The sequence below is a fragment of the Trachymyrmex septentrionalis genome, unplaced genomic scaffold (genome assembly GCF_001594115.1).
Source record: "Trachymyrmex septentrionalis isolate Tsep2-gDNA-1 unplaced genomic scaffold, Tsep1.0 scaffold16, whole genome shotgun sequence".
Taxonomy (NCBI): domain Eukaryota; kingdom Metazoa; phylum Arthropoda; class Insecta; order Hymenoptera; family Formicidae; genus Trachymyrmex; species Trachymyrmex septentrionalis.
The window spans coordinates 160,423-182,422 of record NW_017304758.1 but is presented as its reverse complement, the minus strand read 5'-3'; the positions used below and the strand labels follow the sequence as shown (position 1 = coordinate 182,422).

General features: G+C 41.2%; 1 protein-coding gene across 4 annotated transcripts in view; it reads right to left on the bottom strand.

Annotated features, from left to right (window-relative positions):
• Positions 1-22,000, bottom strand: part of LOC108746173 (L-lactate dehydrogenase-like) — a 121,372-nt gene that overhangs the window by 10,031 nt on the left and 89,341 nt on the right. Inside the window, exon 1 of one of the 4 annotated variants that reach the window (XM_018482773.1) lies at positions 11,485-11,527. The exons of the other annotated variants lie outside the window; for them this stretch is intronic. The gene's annotated coding sequence lies outside the window, so the exon portion shown is untranslated. Of the gene's footprint in view, positions 1-11,484; positions 11,528-22,000 lie in introns of those variants that run through there. 4 annotated transcript variants of the gene reach the window in all.

Genomic DNA, 22,000 nt, shown 5'->3' with positions numbered 1-22,000 from the left:
AATATTTTGTGATTTGTTTCACAATTTCAATAATAATAATCATCTTATGTACACATAGATGGCAATGAATATTTTAAAAAATTTTAACTTGCCATTAAAATGGTTACTAAATTAAACTCTATGTAAAATTATTAAATATAATTAGAAAATTGTATTCACAAAAATATTTATACCTGTTCACTCTATTCACAGGTAAAGACAAATGTAGAGAAAGGAAAGAATAAATTACGTGCGCCTTATTATAGGTTAGGCAAACACTCAGAAGAGAGAAATGCAAAAAAGGAATGGTGCGAGGATCAGCTGGCAGATGTTCCCAAATGATATCTATATGAGCGAGTAGAGTATTTTGAATGACATCAATGGTAGCAGGTGCTGGCTATCAGATCGTCGAACGATCTGATTTAAAGCGGATATATAGATCATGAGAACACAAAACTGCTTTATTTTCTCTTCAAGCAAGCGAACTTAATCTCACATCGAGCCACATTCCTAGGACCTCCCAGGATACGCGTCAGGTGAAAGGAAGTGCACCGCAAAATTAAGCCCTTACGCACCGTGATTTCATTTAATTAAACGCGAAATAACACCGAATGTAAAAATTGCTCAGCGACACGGAGCAATCAATTCAACTTTTGCAAAGGAAAAAAATGCAGACTTCGAACCTGCGGCCTCCGTTCAGCAATAATTAATACCGAAATTCGGCGGTACGCGGATGGAAGCCCGAAAGAGAAGGTGAGGAGAGAAGGTAAAAAGGTAGTTGGAAGCGATGTCAAGACGAACAAGTCGCACGGGCGACAAAATGGCGTGGACGGAACCGGGGGGCTCACTCGGGAAGCGATAAAATCGCACAAGCAGGGAACGCGCTGCGTTATCTCGGCATTCGCGCCGCTGCGCAACGCGACTCAGCAACCTGTCTCCTTTTCTCTTAACAGAATACCGTCTGCTTTCTCTGCCGATCTCTGCCTCGGGCGGGTCCATTTCTCTGGGTCGTTTTCTGTCTCGGTACCGATTGCTGAATTTGTTCGGAGGAGAGAGAGAGAGAGAGAGAGAGAGAGAGAGAGAGAGAAAATTAATACTCGCCAAGTGTACGCGCGGTCATAAAGCTTCCCCGCGACGCGGTAATTATGTAGGGCCGCGTGCATTATGCACCCTCGTCCGCGCGTTGCACCAAGCGTTTCGTTGTGGCGAAGCCGCCGTCTTCTTTACGAGCTCCTGCTTGTAATAACAAAGCACCGCTTTGTATGATGACACGTTAAAAACCGCGTCCGCACCCTCGTAAGTCAAGGCCACACTGGCTTCGTGGAACAAACCGTCTCTCTTTGCACGCAGTAGCGTGGGTTTGGTTGACCCACTTGGATCTCTCGTATCGTGTCTTTCCGATCTGACGTTTCTGAGATACTTCGGGAGACGTGTCGTCAAGCTGATGTAGAAAAAAGATCGTATTGCGTCGGTAACCGTGGCAACCATATCGTAAAAGTAACATATGATATTTGGTTCAATTAAGCGTTGTATATCGAAATATCAGTAATTAAATTTTATATTACAATGTCAATAAGAAATAAAAAAGAAAAAGTTGTAAAAAGATGTATAATATGGATATAAATTTAATATGTGACTTTTTATCAAGAGACATTTAATAATTGCCTATAAAAGGTTGTCTGTAGCAATGATGTATTAAATAGGAAATTTGAAATTAGGCTTGGTAATATTTTACAGTGATCTATCGCCTGATGTTGGCGTGTCCGAAGGGTTTAAATCGTGATTAGGATATGGATGTGGTGAGGGTTGTAACGGTGTGTGACTTCCTGGCCACTGTTACCAGCCACGTTGAATCACCGTAGAAATGTTTCTTTGTGGACATAGACGAATTGCTTCGGCTCTCCGGTAACGAGGCAACGGCACGCCAACCGTTTTGTAATGTTCGTATGTTAATGACTAAGTATGAATCTCGTTACAGACTGTGCCTATGCTGATATAAACCATAATGCATCAGAGAACCGATACTTCTCGGAGCGCATTTCGCCTAAGGATACTTCATGAAGACGTTAACACGGCTGGAATTTGGCGTACATGCCCTTGCATATGAATACGCTTACATCTTTGTAGTACGTTCAAGAGCACGAAGATTTCAAGTTGCTATTTCCACTACTATATTTGACGCAAACAAAGCAAAAAAAAAATTAAGTCTTTCATACTGATAGAAAGGTATTTGATTATAATTACATCGTAAAATAATTACAGGTAATAATAAGGAGGTTCCATTTTTCTATAGTCATTGTTACAATGTTAGTAATAATAATTTATTTATACTAAAAAATATAGTTGGCATCTCGAAAATGATTATAAATTATAATTTAACTATGGTAACTCTTTCGTTTCTTTTAGTGAATAAAATTATTACCGATTAAAATGAAATTTACATGTAAACTATTTAATGATTTTATACATTATATTAATTTCCCAGCATTATTTAGAAAATAAAAAATTAATATCTTATTATACGTAATATATGTGTATACAAGATTGCTTTTTATTATATTATGAGCAAATAAAATATCCTGCCCATCGTCGCTTTGTTTGTTCTCGCATACAATTAGCCCATCTGTACGAACAACCCCGGACATTTTTATTCCCGTCCATAAGAAGCCCAACGTTTCATTTTGCAATTTGCCTGCGTCGCGCTCAACTATTCCCTAAGCCACTTTGCATTTATATGAGCACACATCGTCCTCCCTCAGCGCGAATACGTTCGTGCGACGAGACATATATATGGAGGACTGAACGCACATTTAGTCAGTAGAAGAGAGAAGGAGAAAAGGAATGGACGAACGGAAGAGAAAGAACACGCCGCATGCGCCGCGCCGGGTGTAACGCAACGGCGACGCGAGCGGGTGCAATGCGGTCGTAGAAAGTCCTAAAGTCCTGCATTCGCAGGGTAAAGAGAGATGGAGAGGAAGAGCAGACGGAAGAGTTCGAGGGAAGGATGGCGGCGTGCCGAGAGACAAGAAAGCGAGACCGCGAGAGAAGACCCGGAGTAGATGAATTATGTTAAACGCCTGTTTAAATACATGTACGCCTAGGGATACACACGGTGCGCGCGAGTCAAGAAGGCACCGCGCACCATTCGTCTTCTCGATTTATATTAAATCGCCTCTCGAATGACCCGACAACGGCCAAACCGCGCCAGTTCGGCGTTCACTCTTTGTCTCCGATTTCACCAAGCGCAACAAATATTAGAGGTACTGATATTTTTAAGGTCCAATTTAAGCAAAGTCTTATACGCATAGATTCATTTAAAGCGCTTTCAATAATTCACTATTACTGACGTTGAATTTCATTTAATTAAAAGACACTAATTAATTTCAAGGAACCAAATAACTCGTATAAAAGAATAAATATTATTTTAATAGGAATAATCCAAATTTGCAGATATAACATAAAATTGGATTGATTAATTTTGGATAAAGAGAATTGTAATAAAGTAGGTCCAGTAAATCCACCAGTAGCATCAAGAGGTTAATAAAAAGAAAGAACTTGTAATATTTTTATATGCATATTTATATAAATTCGCAAATATATATATATACATTTGCCAGAATTAATCGTAAAAATATAACAAACTATTCAATATTATTAACAAATAATATTAAATGCTCGTAATAACAGTTGGTGAAAATAAAATTAAAAAACGCTTATTTATTTTATATCTGATATACCCTGAAATATTCTTACTGGAATGTTCTTGTGTGTATGTGGGTGTCTGAACGTTTTAAAGGTTACATTCCTAGTGGACGGCTTGGCCTTCAAGAAAATTGTAGAATGGTTACATATGGCCTTGAAAACTCTCATCATGAACTATAAACCGTTCTTCCAACTCTGGTGAACGCTCTGGTGTAACCTTCGTTTCGCAGTTTAAGGTCGCGAAAACGTGATACGCAGTGCGTGTAACACGTGCTCTAATGTCTTGAAGTAACAGTAAGTATATATTAGCACCGCGTAACGTAGACAGCATTAATAATATTACGCGAAATCGAATCTTGATTAAATAAAATTGATCTTAGATCGATCCCAAGCATGTTTCTATTTACTCTTCAAATGGACGATCGTCTATCATTTATTGATAGATCGTAACTCCTGAACCGATATGATATCCTTCTAGCATTCCAACGTATGGAGAGCCATGTATTTCTCGATGCATCCCTCCGAACGTCCCCTTATATCGAATCATTCGCTCAGAACTAGCTCGCTCAAGCAACGGCTACGGCTGTATCGTACTTCGATCGTAGCCGATTTACTTTACGGCTCGTGCTGAATAGCAACGGTATATAAGCTTTATTCTCATAAACGATCACTGCCGGTATGGCGATATACGATCAGGTGTAAAACGCGCTTTCGCACTCTCTTCGGGCAACCCTCACGGAAGAGGAAACTTGAAATACGACTCCGCAGAACTGCGGACTCGCCTATATCCGTCGGTTTCGTGTGTGCAGGTGCACAACCGTGATAATACGTATTAAAACCGGCTCTTTCCGCGAGCGGAAATTGTTGCTTAGCACGGAAATCCTTAATCTAGTTTCATTATAAAGACACTGCACCCGACACTTAAACCGCCAAGAGAGTTTACGCTAAAGCTAGAGAACTTATATTGTGTACACGCACGAAACGCGAGAAGGTTAACCGAATCGGCTTCACTTCCTGAAACATGCGCGATAAATCAAGATTAAAATCGTGAGTTCGTTTTATATAATATTTCGCGGTCGAACCTGAAGCGATACGTTGAATGTGATATCGGACCACCATTATCTGTACTATTAAGCGGGGTATCTCTCTCCGGGCTTTATCTCGATATATATATGTACGGACATACCTTCTAGAAGATACTAATCAACAGCACTCAGCGATGCTGATTCACGCAATCCGTCTCCGACAAATCAAACGCGGGTGCAGTGAGAGAAACGAGCTGCGCCGACCCGAAGCGGGAAGAGATAATAAATAGACTTCGGTGTTCACATGGTAAGGTTCGCTGCGTATATAACGGGGTGGCCCATTATCTTCCAGATATCGTTGGTCAGGCAAATAGACGATAAATATTAATTGGAATCGGCGAGATAAAACAAATGAATCCCTTTGCCACCGGTACGATCGCCGGTCACGCGCCTCCAAAGAGTGACGGAGAGCACGAAGAGCGCGAGCACGCCGAGAATCGTGCGAGCACGCCGTCGAATCGCGAAGATGAGAACGGAGAGAGAGGACGGCGCAAGGAGATATATATATATATATACGCGTGGATTCGGTGAAGAGAAAAGAAAGATGGACGAAGGAGAGAAGAGGAAGGAAACGAGAGAGAGAAAAAAGAGGAAGCGAAGGGAGACAGAAAAGTGGTCGGGCAGAGAGAGAGCGGTGCGGCGACGGCCCTGGCTGGTGATTTATATAGAATCATATCTCCATCTGAATGTCTTCATTTTTAACGCACGGCCGCGCAATGGTCTCTCCGCTCTCTTGGCGGCTTCGTTTCGGCTCCTCATCTTTTGCGCCCCCTCACCAACCTTTCACATGCTTCTGTCTCGCTCCCCGGTTCGTTTCCACTTGAAAATCGCCTCGTTCGCTCGCTCTTAAGGAACGACGGTATAAACGAAAGTTCGCGAATCTGTCACACGGAGACTGACGCATTTCTCTCTGACGCTTCTCCGGTGGTCCGTGTGATTTAATTTCTTCGGGCACACGCCGCCCTTTTTCCCACCCTTCGACCCAAAAGATACGCGTGGAGTTCCCAGGTCACGTCATCTGTAGGCGCGACCGCGTTCGAGACACTCGACTACGGATGAAGGAAACGCCTGCGAGGGCTGAGCGCAGCCACGATGATCTGGTAATTTTGTATGGAGTGCCGCGCCGATCAACCGACGACCGGTCGATACGCTTTTGCACCGGTCGATTTCGTTCCATTCGCGCGTGCATAATCGAAGAAGTCTGGTTTTCGGCGCGCCACGTTCAGTCTGTTGTAAAGGGAGGTCGAGCACTTCATGATTGTCGCAGTTGGCCGAAATTTTACGGTTAAAGAGATGTGATGTGTATTAGACAACAATTACGGACCGATTAAAATATTTAACAATAATTATGTCAAATTTCCCATGATAAGTTCTTTTTCGAGATATATAAAATCGAGAGAGAAATGAGGAGAAGTACTTGTTGACATTAAGAATCTGTTTTCATTTAATGTTTAGTCTAACGACTTTCTTTAATGATATGTAAGTAAAAAAAATTCAAGATGCCACATTCTATATATAATTTTAGAGAAAATAGAGAACGATGAAATAAATCTAAGAGAATTATCGGACGATGTAAAATGATGATCAAGTACATTACTTCGTACGTCGGATACTTCAAAGGAACTTTGTTTTAATTCTTCTCCACGCAGATAGAACGTGTATTATACGCATAAATAACACGAAGATGAAACTACATTTTTACCTGATTCGTCATCTTTCATCAAATCGGAATTTAGACGTACACCTTCTTAATGATAAAAGACAACCCAACGAGAGGATCTATCGCGTGACACGCAATTATTCATAGATATCTGTATAAGTGTTCAGCGTAAAGTACAATCACGGAACCGCGATTACGGATAGATGTGTGTACAGGACGTTTCCAGGGGAAATCGTGCTATTAGACGTGGTGCGATAACGTAATAGCGCTGGTACAAAGAAGACGGAGAAGGGCGCACTTAGGAAGCGATTTGTACGCGCCTTGTAAGCGATGATCATTACGAATGGTAATCGTTACGAGAATTCATGACCGGCTCCATAGCCGCACCGCCGCGCCGGTATGAATAATCCAACACCGCCGATGCGGCGCGTTATTCGCTACCAAACGTCCAACCATCCACTCTCGACGAGTCATTGAAGAAGGAAAAGAAAAGTAGCCGGAGCGAAACAATCCATTAGACGGTCGCGAGGTGGTCCGCCTCCGAGTTCTCGAATACGATGATGACGACGATGACCAAGTACCCAACGCCTCAAAGTGACATACGGGCTACCAGGGAGAAAGAGTTCACGACACCCTCGTGCCCCTTTTCATACCCGTATTATATCTTCGAGGATGCTTGTAACGGGCTCTGAAACGTCGACGCGTCACGCCGGACTCCGTGACGACTTCTTTCGAGCGATGACCGGCGATTCATCGAGCGTACACGATCATCTCGGATCCCCATTTCCGACACTCCCTCACAATCGTTACGGAACGATACGCTTCTCAATGATACTTCTCTGGATCGACAAGGAGACGTTGCACCCCAAGGCTGCCGGCGGATTGAACGTGTCGGAGCAACGGTGTATCGGCGAGCTATAGAAATGTCGAGAGAAAAATATCAAAGAGTTCGATTACGTGACGATCAATTTATATGCAATTTATGTGGCATCATCTCTGGATGAATGCTCTTTGCCGCGCGCCGTACAAATGATATAGATAAAACTAAGGAACAACGAAGGAACGATTGATGTTCTAATTCGAAAAATTAGAAAAAAAATGAATAAGTTGAACTAAGATTAAAGATTAATGGAAATGGGTATAAGGAAAACACACACACAATCATCTCGATATTAACAAAAATAGGAAAAATGTATTATTGAAAAAATTATGATAACAAAATACTATTATAAAAAATTTGACCAATACAATTTTACCTTTCTTACATGTAAATAATGTATTATAATAAATCTTAAGAAGCAGGTTTCTCTATCAAATAGAAGAAAATTATCTAACTTTATTACAAATATATTTACTGATCGAGTGATTAATCATTTAGATCCCAGATTACATTATTAGAAGCGCGCAATTATATTTTTCTATGGTTTTGTTACCTATTGAACATTCTGCAAGTTTTTATTCGCATCGTTGATCAAATGAACGATAAATTTGCCTAACCAAAGACACCAAGAGTACGCGATATATCATATCTAACTAACCCCAACTGACAACGGAAGAATAAGAAACCTCCCTTTATGTATGGGCGCGCAAGTCGCGGCAGCGTTCGATAATCGATTCACGTTTTTCACCGGGGCAAGAACAGGTGCAATTAAACTTTGCACCCGAGAAAGGCGAAGGAAATTTGCTCTCGAGCCGTATGCGAACGAAAGACCACCATTCTTTGTCCTTCTCGCTGCCCGAGCGCCGTTCTCCTCTAACCCTTAACTCGCTCGCGTCGCCACGATATCATGTGGCCGGCAATAATGCATCTCAGAACGGGCAACAGTAAGGTGCAGAACTCGGGACCGTCGACTGGACGAGCTGTAGTTTTGCTTTACGACGCGGTTGAGTGACATTTAATACCGAACAGCGCCCTTTAGCACCCTTTACCGCCCATGAGTGCCTCGCTCCAGGTCGTACCGGAGACCATCGAGTAATTCTCCGTGAATTCTTCGCCATAAGTCTTCAACGCCATGCATTTCGACATTTCGTCATTTCGTTCATCTTGATTGCAATCATAATTCCAACCGAACTGATGAAATCAAACAGGGAAAAGCGTGAAATATTGCTTCGAGATATTCGTTTCGGTCATCATCGGTACCGAAATATTGAATTAGATTTTTATACAAACATATTGAATTACATTTTTATGTCGAAGCATTCGTTCATTTCGTTTTAACATTACGTTAATTTAACATTGTTAAGAGATGGACATAAGAATGTTATTTATTTAACGGGACTCTCTCGAACGTAAATCACCGTAACGCAAGAAGCGCGAAACGAAATTCCACGCAGAAGTGTGCTAAATTACATTACGTCTAACAGATCGCGTCAAGAAAAATCGTGCGCCAGCGATAGAATGATTTCGTCCGTGACATGAAATATAACCACGCCTCTACGTTATTGCGCGTACGATCATCACGCGCGATTTCTCGCGCCTTAAGGCTCGCTATTACCAACTGGTGGATTTTTGCAGGAAAGAGGCGGTGAGTATCGGCGCGATATCTAAGCGCGCAATAGAGCAGCCCCGCAGCGCGATTAATGCACGAGAGATGAAACGTGGAGAAACAATAAACGATTTTGCGAGCGTAATACTGTCCTTCTGTGCGCGCGTCCACCGAAAGAAATACCACGCCCGTTCGACCGGACGTTTACGAGCCATGTGAACGCAGTGAACATCGACGAGCGTGGTGAAAACCGTATTCTCTCGCGGAATATCAAAGAGTTCCGGTCGCGTTTTACGTCTCGCGAAGACGTAAATATGGGAAACAGTTAAGTTCGCCGTGCCGAAGAATATTTCTAGCGTCTGACGTTTTCCCGTAAAAGATCCCTCAACATGATCGATACTGACAGTTTACTAAGGACTATTTATTCGGATTATTTATTCGGCAATTAAGAGCGCAAACACGCGTACGCACATACGTTCGAAGAATGCTTTGTAAAATGTATTAAAATTCCAAAGATCATTGGAGTCAAAAGATTATAGAATCGTCAATTTAAGAAGGTTACTATCGCACTCGCGAAGAATATACGCGAGAACGTGTACGAGTATCCCATAAACATATACGGAAGCACTTTCTGGTGTTAATTCCTTTCGTAAGTTCAGATTAACAGAAACTTAATTGCACCGCAAAAAGAGGCTGTCTTAGAAGGATTCCGAAGAATCGCTCGCGGCGTCGGATCGCGGCGTGGAATTATTAAAAGCGGTTTACGTAGGATCGGCGGAGATGTCTTGCCAGTTACGAGTTAAACGTCCGTCTCGCGCACGGGAGGTTGTCAGGAGGAGAGCCGGCCCCGACTACAACGCGCTGCCACATCGGACGCCATCCACTTCCGGACAATTTATACCTAGTCAACTCGATTTCACGGTGCGCGCCGCGCGCAACCGGCGCAGAGCTTTTTCCATTCTCGCGGCCTAAGTGCGCGGTCAATACGCAAGAAATCGCGCCGTGCGAGGTGCACAAGACGAATACGTCATGGGGTCTCCCCAGCCAATGAATATATTGACCTACGCGAGAGTCGATCTCCCCTTCGATGGTCCCCATGGCTTTCTTTCATCGTTTAAATGGCCTCTCACGTTTAAATGACGCGCTCACTCGCATTTTCGCGCTCGCCCCAAGCGAATGCCATTCCCGTTCTTCTTCTTTTTCCTCGCTACGCTTTGAAAGTATAATTGGCGAATATGGTATCCTCACTCATAAGTTTGTGAATGTATTAACGTTTCCGCGCCTTGGTCAGGGATATATATAGGCAATATGGGCGCGATATGGGTAATCGCTAATCATCCATGAACGCCTGAAACTTTTACTTTTCGATGGTCTTCTCCACGTGACATTGCGCGTTTTATCGAAACTACGATCGCACGTTGTAAAGTAATCGTAATCGACTTTAATCATCCGGCGATATCCGTGGCGATTTAGCCGCGCGTTTTCGCGATACCGCACGCTGAATTATCGGACGTTTATGAATGTATCCGTTATTCGATTTCATGCTAGCAACGGGTGGTAATCGCGAATGCGATGCTGAAATTTGTTGCCCCGCGTCGCTATCGGCCGTCCCATAACGTCTCCGTCATGGATAACATATTTAAGTACGCTATCCGATGGGAAGACAAATATGCTTGCGTCCGCGATTTGTAGTGTGTATAAGTATCTACATTGCAAGAAAAGCGAATCGCAGCATAATGGAATCAAATTGCATGTAAACAGATCCCCTATCTCGATGTATAAGCATTGTAACTTAGAATTTACATGGCAGCAACGCATGTTGATTGTAATTTTACGTTGTTTTTGTTTATCTTCCAAGACCTAATTCAATTTTCATTTTCTAACACAGTAATTTTATGAAAACATATTGCAGGAAGAAAAGGATTTCATGCATTATTACAGATTTTCGCGTTACTAGACATTTGTCGTATTAAGACTTCCTTACATCCGACACTCAATAAACTAAAACGCCTCTTGATGGCTAAGTAAATTCACGTTTCAAGTGACAAAGAAATCATTTCCACAAACAATTAAATGTCAGAGAGTAACGATCACGTCCATACAATGAGTCAATGAGCGATATATATGTTAAAAGTTACATAGACGATCGGAATGAACTACTCAAACGATTCCGCATCACGATTCCGCATCTCTCTCTCTCTTTCTCTCTCTCCCTCTCTTTCTCTGACTCTCCGATTGTTCTCCACTTCTATTCTGCGGCACGTATTCCGCGTCGGCGTTTCTCGCGGCCTCACCTTGTGGATAACTCATAAACTCAGACTTGTTTATTTTATTGAAGCTCTTTTGCTGAGCCGCCTGCTTGCACGGATCGCCGCTTTGGTCTAGACTCGCGTTCGCGTTTGCTGAGTAACGACATTTTCGAAATATGTACGCCCTCGTCGTTTTTCTGGAGACGACGAAGTACCACCAGGCATCAAGGCACGCCGGCGGACTCTTCGAGAGCACAGCGTCGTCAGCGGATTGCGAGGAACCCGGGTATTCCTACATATATCTACTCCTGTAGAGTGTGCACCTGCAGCCTGACGAGAGAATCCGTGGAATTCCTCGATCGAGCAACCGATACGTGTACATCGGAGCGATGGATGCAAAGCGAGACTCTTTTATACTGCATAATGACACCGCCGGCGATCACCGTTCGTTCCATTCCATTTACAGCGCGGCTGACATCCCGAAATGAATGTTTAAGCACAAGTTTAGATTGCAATCTGCGAATTAATAAGATTACAAGAACTTTTTACGGATAAAAAGATAATAATTTATATCACAAAATAAATGACAACTTTCACACCAGTAAAATAATTATTGACAATTTTCGTGTCAGTGCTTAAAGAATTGCTTTTCAATTCGACTTTTCATTTGTATGCCGATTGTATGTATGATTGCAAGCAAATATTGATAAAAATAACTAGTGTACAATTCATCTTATCTATCTATTCGAGAAATGCTTGGAATTCTTTTTTAAACGTCTGATATTAATATAAAAAAATTTTTTAATAATTTATTAAACAAAAATATTCTACTTTCAATTTATATCTAATAAATAGAATAAGCAAATATTAATTCGCTTATTCCTTTTCTCGCGAATATTAATTAAGAAGATAAATAATTTTTTTCTAAAATAAAAGGTAAGATTTCTAAGAATTAAGATATATATATATAGTATTTTAATTGCGATAAAATAAAAATAAGCTAAGAGCGACTCTATGCTTGTTCATTCATTTCTATGCTGCAACAAAGATCCGTAAGTTTAAATGATGGCGTTGTGATTTTCATTTAATATGAATAATCGGATGTCGTTGTTCAAAGGGTCGACCACCTTGCAGAACAAGCAGCCGTTCTGTACAGCTAGGAAAATAGTGTCTACCAGGTGGACAAGTTGAATCTCTAAGATAAGATAAAATACGGACCCGGATAATCTAACACGGGTCTTCTCGGATTCCGATGGTTTAATTTCAATCGCGTGTTATGTAATGGGGCTAGTTTATAGCTTAAGTAACACTCGAAGTTCACCGACAGGAAATAGTATCCTATATAATTGTACGCACGAACAGATTGGTTAATCGTAAATTAGATGATAGTAGTAGCATAAATTTTAAAGAATTACGAATAAATATCTATAATATATTTAATAAGATTTAACAAGAATTTATTTTCAGTACTTAAAATTTTTTCTAAAAATTTAATTAAACGCGTTCTATAGTGCAGTTGATTAAATTAATACTGTTAAGTAACTACTGTTATCTTGTTGAACGCATCGCGTTTCTTATAAATGTAATTATGATTATAAATATAAATATAAATTTAGTTAAATCGTTCACTGTAAACACAAAAATGCAAATTACTGTCCTTCAGATTTATGAGATTACACAGTTGGGTGGGGTGCCACAACTGCTGATAACACGCAATCATAGCAGCATGGCTGCACCGCAGTGGTCCATAATAGCCCTAATATAAGGATTGAATAGACCTCATTGCTTGCGTAACCACACCGGGCCTTTTCTTCTCCATACAGATGTACTTCCATAACTCGTTGCTTCACTATCATTTCAAGTTTTGGTCTTCCTCTCATCGTACATACTCAATCGTCGATTTGGTCGAGCCACCCAGCACTTCATCTCGATCTTTACTTCCTCCTTGTTCTCCGCACCTTTTTCCTTTCCTTTTCTTTTCCTCTCTTTCTCTCCCTCGGTCTCCTTCGTAGTTCCGTACACTTTCCCGTCGCACTCCAGCAGCATAATCCCACATCATTTGCCGTAGGATAGACGGGAAAAGAGAGAAAGAGAGAGAAGGAGAATGTATATATAGTTAGGTCGATTGTTCGACGCGGCCACGGATCGCGCCATTGTCGGACTGCGCATTTTTGTTTCTCGTAATGAACTATTGATCGCGAACTGGCGATCCTTTCACGCCGCGGCGTAGTGGTTGCCACGAGAGGGGTAGGAGAGGGAAGGGAAGGGGAGGTGAGGTGAGGGGAGGGGAGGAGGGGGGTTACGACGAGAGCTCTGCCGATGGTTAAGGCCATCGACAACCTTCGTGGGGCCCTTCAATGGCGGGAAGGGCAGAAAGAAAGCGTATAAGAGTGGGCGCGCACATTCACGGATCATTACGCGACAGTGACGAATTATAACGACGTGGCCGGTAATGCGTCTCCGTGTACCAACGGCCAGCCGTTTTTGCCGCTGAAGGGTAGCGGGAATCGATAGGAGATCGAGCGATGGAAGAACGACATGGTGAGCAAGGACGACGGTGGAAAATAAAATGGTGAAACAGAGATGAAGAGAGAGAGAGAGAGAGAGACGAAAGCAAGTCGCCGGTAGTGCATCCTGTCTCGTAAACCTGTTCCTCTTTTCGCCGCCCGAGAACTACTCTTATTTACGAGAGCTTCGCGTGCCGCCAAATTTCGGATTCACCCGCGGCGTCGCGAGGCGAAAAATCAGGCCGCGTTATTTACAACGGCGATTCCGCGAACGCGATCAGCCTAATGTATACCCTCCACGCTCTCGTTTAAAGCACCCCTGGAAAGTTTCCGTATTACGAGTCGATCGTAGTAATTTGTTGCCGGAGAACATGATGAGGCGATAAATATCGGCGGTGGTGCGATACGAAGCGCGCCTCGTGCGATGATATAGTGCTCACAGTCGATCGAATCGAACATCATCGGGCAAGATAAGAGGATTGATAATGCGAGACAATATCGTAATTTTCTCGATATTCAGAACCTAATATATATTATTATATAGTAGTAAATCTGTTTGAATAATTTGTTATTTTCAATCTTTAAATTATGTGATAAAGTCACATTGCCAGATTAGTATTTTTTAGAACTGATGCATCTCTTTTGTTAATTTTCTTAATTTTGTTTCCTAGTTTCATCCGTCTCTCTTTTCCCTTCGCTCTCCTCTAAGTCGATCTTTTCGAGGCAAAGTAATCGCGGCGTTACGTGATCGATCGCGCTCGGGGTCATAGACGGTCATAAATTATCATTGCTTACCCGTTGTGTTCGGTTCCCACACGTCGTAATGAGACCTTCCACCCTTCCAACCTGAACCCTTTTTCTACCTCTCCCATCCACCCCCATCCTATCCATTACCTTCTTCACTTTTTTAAGACCACATTAGAAGCACGACGATTCCATCCTAGACTACTCGGGCAGCAGTTGCTGAAACGAGTGGTAATATATTACTCCCTGATTCGATCGTTCCTGTCATTTGCGCCAGACGGCTCTGGGATTAATTAGCCTGACCGATACTTCGAGATCTCGTTCGGAACAACTTCCCTCCCGATATTTTCTTCTTCTTGCACGACCCGCCCCCCTGTCACTCCCTCTCTTGCCTCCCTTCTTCTTCTTCGTCTTCTCTGCTTCTACTTCTGCGTTTCCTTTTGTTCCTCCTTCTTGTGCTCCTCGCTTCCTCAACACTTGCACCGTCGTTTCTTTCACGTACAACGAGCTGCTCCGATCTCGTTCCGACATATCGAAACGTCAGCATGGTGGAACGCGCGTGCCTGATCGTCGTTTAGATTCGTCGTCGATCCTCTTCGCTGGCAATCGCGCGGCTCTACCATTTCTGCACCGATGACAAAGAGAAGAGCAAGACGCATAGGAAACCGAGACGCTCGTAACTCAGTTTACTTGCGATCGTGGCGGCGTGATTTGCAGCCGACCGCCAGACATCGGAGGAACGTGTATATCGGAGAATCTACCTGGAGAACGATACGCTGCCGATTGTTTGACGCAGCGAAGTTTTCACAAAACTGAGCCAACAATTTTTCAAGAATTTATTAGATATTTATTAGATTTTTTTTTAATATGCCTTTAGAATTTCACTGTAGATTGACGTGAGACTTTAGAAACTTTTAAGTAATTTTTTTCAAAACCTTCTATTCTATTATATCTAAACTTATAACGGAAGATACACTTTCTTTTAATATGTTATTTAAAAAATATATGTACATTTATCATTCTTGTGTAAATTTTGCAAGATTTTTTCGTATTTCATTTTTCATATTTCGTCACATTTTGACAATTTCTTTCCAACAATAACTAGAAAATGTTCACACTTTCTCGTATTTGCCTTCAACGTGCAATTTCAATGCTACAATCGAATCGCGACGTCGATTCTCACGCCGTCGTTGAATAATCGCGATCCCGCCTGTCGCTCGTACCTTCGGCTTGGAGAAAGCCGCAATTGGTAGAGCTCTGGTATAACGAAGGTTTCCTCATCCCTTTCGGCTGCCAGGATTCGAGGGGGTCTCGGCGACAAACGCTCCGGCTTAAGTTACCGGCTCCCGAGCCGTTAATTCGTCTCGATCGAGTGCCTAGATAAATCGACACGTCCTCTTTGGAACGCACTCGAGCATGGCGTTGGCCAAGAAGACTGGCCTCTTACTCGCGCTCTTGGACATTCCGCATCCTCCACCTCTTCGCACCTACCCAACGTACGCCTGTCCAACAAGTCGGCGACCGGGCGAATGAGCCGAGCCGTTCCGATGGCGGATAAGCCATCCGATATCCGGCTAATGTCAAAGATAAATAACAATTATTTTATAATTAAGCGACTGAACGTGGGTAGTAAATACACTTTCACTGTCGCCGGAACAGGAACACTCCTCGATGTACGGCTACCCGCAATCTGACACCGCTTCTTGCCGCTCATTCATAAGACACGAGGCCAACATCGATCAACCTCGCGTTGACCGAGTCTGAAATGGGATGCGCATTAGTGAGATGAACCCGAATGAAATATCACCGGTGTTTCTGCACGTAGATCTAAAGTTTGAATGTCTAAATTGTAGGAAGAATATGTCTTTAATACAGAAACTTTTAATGTCAACGTTAGACGACTGAAGAATCACTTCACTTGCCAGTATTTGACAAACCTACTACACATGCACACATTAAATAATTTCCCTTTGGTTTCAGTTATCACAGAAGCGACTGTCTATAACACGGGTATACACTTATACGATACCTTCACGATCATTCTCGATTGCACCTTACACGATCTTAGAACTGTAATAAGAAACTATTAAGAAAATACACACTAATGACTGTACATTAAGAGGCTATAACCATGCATCGAAGCCTCGAGGTACCCGTAACGAGACTCGACTACCTCGTATACTTTATAAACACAATTGCGGTTTACGCGGTTGAATCACGATAAAATTTGTGAATAGATACGGCTGAGAATCGATTTAATATGACACATTTTCAGATTCTTTTAACGCTTTCCACGTGGCTGTGTAATCGTCTATATTTTCTCGAAAACGTGATGCGCGTTCGCGAAAAATAAACTCAGGGAGATCGTAAAGCGGCTCTACTGCTGTAAGTTACGTCCGGTATATACGCATAAAGCTACTATATACCTTATACCGTTCCGTAATAAAATCCCGCGTTATATATCTATCCGTATCTATATATCTATCTATATAAACGCGATATCATCTGGGTTAGGAGCAGAACTCGGTTAGATTTACTCCCTATACCTTCATCTGGACGCTTAGCATCGCGACGGTAGTGAAATGATCTTCCTCGCGGGATGCACCATGAAACTACGTTCTTACCACTGCTGTCTCTTTTAACTCGATCAGAACGGCCATTATTTTCATCATACGCAGTAACCACTCTCGTGGAGGTTGCGTCCCTCTCAAATGGTTCGTCTAACTACGATGTAAGAGAATACTCTGCCCCATTCATTTCTCCCGTTTCACCGTTTAATGTCGAACAAACAGAACGCTGGCGCATCTGATTACTGAGGAAATTTAAGAACGTAGAAATTTAAGAACTAATGGAAATAAAATTAGAGGAACGTAGACAAGAACAATGTATAATCGTATAAAGATTTATAGCTTCGCTTTTAAGCAATCCCTATATTAGTATCCTTTTTCGTTCAGTTTCGATATATTATAAGAAATAAGAAACCTTTTTAGAAATAAAAATGCTTCTAATTTGATGCCCAACATTTCGTCACTTTATCCCTCTTCCTATTTCATTATGTCATTTACGTAAATCCAACAGAGACAAGAGTGATCTATGCGAATTCATTTACCTGACATAAATTAAACATGAAGGATGATCGTTGAAAAGACTACTGAGATCGTCGGATAACAAGATAACCAACCATATTTTTAGTTCATCAACGCATTCCTTTCGTGGATTCAGTTACCTCTCGAATGCTTGCGAGCATACGGGTACGGACAATATTCCGAATAATATGGCCAATGTATCAGCGCTTCTCTACCACGATGAGGTACGACAAAGTGCAGAGATGGAGAAGGAGGTGTAACATTACAGAACTCCTGTGCGTCGTTGTTAAGTTTACGGGATACGGAAGCCACGTAGTCGCTGGCTACTGAAACCTTTCTACGTCTCTTCCCCATCGTGTATTACCGTGCATGTACACCGATAAAGCCTTTTCTTTATTACGTATCAAAAACTGATGACGTGAGTTACAATATTAAGCAAAAATATAATGTATTCTTCTATCGAAGTAGAATAATAGAATTTACTTGAACAATATTATATCGCTCGAAATCTATCATAATTAAATGAAGCAAATAAAAAATGCAATATTGAATTAATTACATTCTTTCTACATAACTTTATATATAATATACCTGATTTCAATTGCAATTAATTCTTAATACACACGATGAATTTTTTATTCTTTTACTACACAGATTGTTTGCGTCAATTTCTATTACTTTTATAAATATATAAAAATTATTAAATTATTTTATACTTAAACATTTTTAAAACTTATTTGTAAAGTTATGTATTTAAAAAAAAAGAAAACAAGCCGTTATTTTTTACCCAGATGATCCTATTATTTCAAAGAAAAAAAATGCGCAAGGCACAAATAACCTATCGTGTAAAGATTAATTTTGATGCGATTGACGATATCTATATAACTACTGTAAAACTTTTAACGTGCGATCGTCTTTCTGATAATCAACTTTTGGACAATGTGAACGTATTGTGCAGACACGTATGTGCTTGTGCGGAGTGAGGTGTACGATTACACAGTATAACACGACTCGATGAGCCTCTCCCAGCGCATTCAGGTATCACCACGACGTGCAACGCGAAGCGTCGCGCCTTGGCTATGTTTACACGCGCACTGCCGCGCGCGAATCGCGGGCTTTGAATAGGGGGGTGGAATGGTTGATCGCGAACGAGATGGAGAATACATACATCCTGGTGTACGTATGTGTTCCTGGGAGACGTACGGTAATCACTCGTCGGTGGCGTAGACCACCGTGACTCGCGATGTACTCTGGTATATCCCGGAGGAGCCGCAAGAGCCTAGAGGCGATACGAACCTTATCACAAGGTGCACGTATGCCGTACGTAACTGTCCGGATATAAACGGATAGTGTATTAACTTATCGGATTAATGCAGTTCAAATCTGTGATTCCAAGATACTCTATTAGAAGAATTTACAATTATCGAATAATGTACACGTTATTATACGTCTAGTATCCTCACATGTTACACTCTATATTTAATTATAAAGAATTGCATGTTGCATTCTTTGAATTTTTACGTTAACAAATGTGAGATAATCTCGTGAAAAAAACTGATCTTTCTGTCTGCGTAACGAGTATATATAATGGAGTTAATTATATTCAAAATGTAACATTTCCCCAAGCAAGAGTTCCCATCGTGGCTAGCATTAAAAATGAATGCCTTTATGTGGCTCATAGTGACTTTTTAAAACGTTCAGTTTCGCAGGCGGTAAGCAATTACTATGTTCGCGGGAGAGCACCGTTGTATCGTTTAATTTGTAATAATGTTGCTATACGTTGAATCCTCCGGCGCGGAGCCGAAGATGCGAATCCGCGAATACGCGCATGAAGATCCGAGTAATTACGGATGACAGTTGTTCATTAACTACTCATTAACAGGCTGCGAAGTGCGCGCACTTTGAAAATATGTAATTACTGCCTTTTCCACGGTTATTACCGATCCCGTACGGACTTCTAAAGTGCGCAATACTGCACGTAGTGATGTATGTTTTCAAGGATATTACTGTAGGCACTAATGTACGATGGTGACCCGTTAGTACGACTTATAATAACTCGTTAGGGTAAGCTTTACACCGCACCGCTCGTGCACATTCAAATGTGATGCGGCCACAAATAGAGTCGATAATTTTCTAATGTGATTCAGCACACGTGTTACTTCCCATAATAAAATATACGTGAGCGTTAATAGCAGGATTACATCTTGCAATTTGTACTTATATAACTAATATTCAAAACTAACAATAAAAAGAACGGCAAAAGAATTACAAGATTAGCATCGAGTGCATCATTTTTTATCTTCGCGATTATCCTAGACTCTCGTACACAAACGCATTTCAACGACCAACGAAATCAACCAATTATCAAACTGATAATCGGCTATACGTATGAATGCATGTGAAAATTGCACGTAGAAATGTATAATGGAAGACGCAAATTTATTATAGTTTTCTTACAATACTGCTGATGCACGATACTGATCGTACGTAGCCATATAAATCCGATAATAATATCCGATAGTAATTCGGCCCGTACGTACCTACTAAAGCTCTTGTACCTAACAACAGACGGTGGCATGTCGCGACACCGACGCGTGCGATCGTTTTATTTGTGCTACCACCGCGCGCGCCGAGTAATAACAATGCACGTGACGTTCCACCACCGCCGGATTTACATTCGCGCCCCGGCAAATGGAAGGTCAGGGATAGACATGGAATGGTTGATTGCCAACAACCGGAGAACGTATAGTTACATCGCGAATAGTACACGTTGCTGCGGCGTGTAGCGATCGCTCACGCGGTGACCGCGGGGACCACCACGCGTGTATGACGACCGCGCGCGCCCGCGGCCACGGCCGTCCGGAATTTCTCCGCCGTCGATGCGTCGCGACGTTTCGCGTACGGACAAATTACTCGATCTATCATACACCCGGGCTACAAGGCTAATCCAATTTGTATGCGACGCGATAGCTCAGCGGGGCATCGTCCATTCACGTGACACTCGTACTGCCGGAACGTGATGTCTCCGTTGACGGATGGAGAAGCATGATTGACTGGAAGCGCATAGAGCGAGAAACATTAAGTGTTTTAGAATCAATATCTCTTGGGTACGCTGTATATATTTAAAAACTGTAATATAATCCCGTGTTAACACTGTTAGATAGGTCAATAATAACTCAATCCCTTGAGTTAAATAATATTTTGTTATTTTTTTTTTCATTTCTTTGTGTGTCGAAATGTAAATGCACTTTTGTGTTGTTAATTTCAAGTAAACAACGTATTTACATATGCATTTAGTAAATTATATTTAAGTCAAATTTTTATACACTTTCTTGTGTAAAATTGTTTAACTCCCCTTAAATGTAGTCAATTGAACACTATTGTTGAGTAACTGTTTATTATACTGTCATGGGTTATAATGAATAGTTACACTGAAAGAAAAGATTAGCTGAATATGACATAGCATTTTTAATTGGCTACTGCAACGAAAAATTGCCTGCTGTAGCTCTCTCTCTAATTAACAATACTGTACCATATTTTACCATCTAAATTGCCTGCAGCAGCCAATCTTTTTTTTCAGTGTATCTGTCAGTTTTTTATCAGTTTTGAGTTTTTTTTGCTTAAAGGTCTATTACTTTAATTAAATTAATGATATATTGAATAGGAGCAACGACGACCTACAGAAATGATAAAAAATAATTCAAATTATACATATCATTTTCGACATTATGAACAAGTAACAGTGTATAAATAAATAGTGTAATCAATTTATGTATAAGTTTTTTTTTTAAAACCGCTCACAGAAATGAGAAACGAAATAGGTTTAAGTAGATAATTCTTATTAATACTTAGAATAGAAATTTTTTTTGGACGTCATGGAATCATAACTCGTCACGAACGATGATACGCTGTAAAAAAATTTCGCGCTTGCCATTGCGAAAGCTATCGCAATACGCACCGTAAATAATCGAATAATCCATGCGATATTCGTTCTCCTTTCGATTACTTACGTTCGATTCCTCATCTGTCAAACATATGTTACGTTTGGATAAGTTGCGGTAAGTCCCAGCAGGTATTCCAAGACTAGCGGTAGCGTATCGGTAGAAGAATCGATTTACTTATGTTTACCTACAGTACGCCGATATGTTCATTAAGAACTTTCAACGAGTCAGAATCATTAATATTCATTTGAGAGTTCTTCCTAGGTCAAAGTCAATAATTTGGCCAATAAAAAAAAATTTGACTCTCTTCGCGCAGACCATTAATCCGAAATGACTAAATCTTCAACTGGATTTCAAAGTTATGTAATTCATATTCTTTATTAACTTAATTAATAGAACTAAACTTGTAGTCGCAGATATTACCCTTTAAGAAAATCGTGATTTTTTTCAATCAAACCAATTGTATATCGTAATGATTTTATAAGGGCGAATTAGATGTGTCAGTCGTGTCCGTATCGAAAAAATTTAAAATAAAATATATATACATATATTTTTTATTTT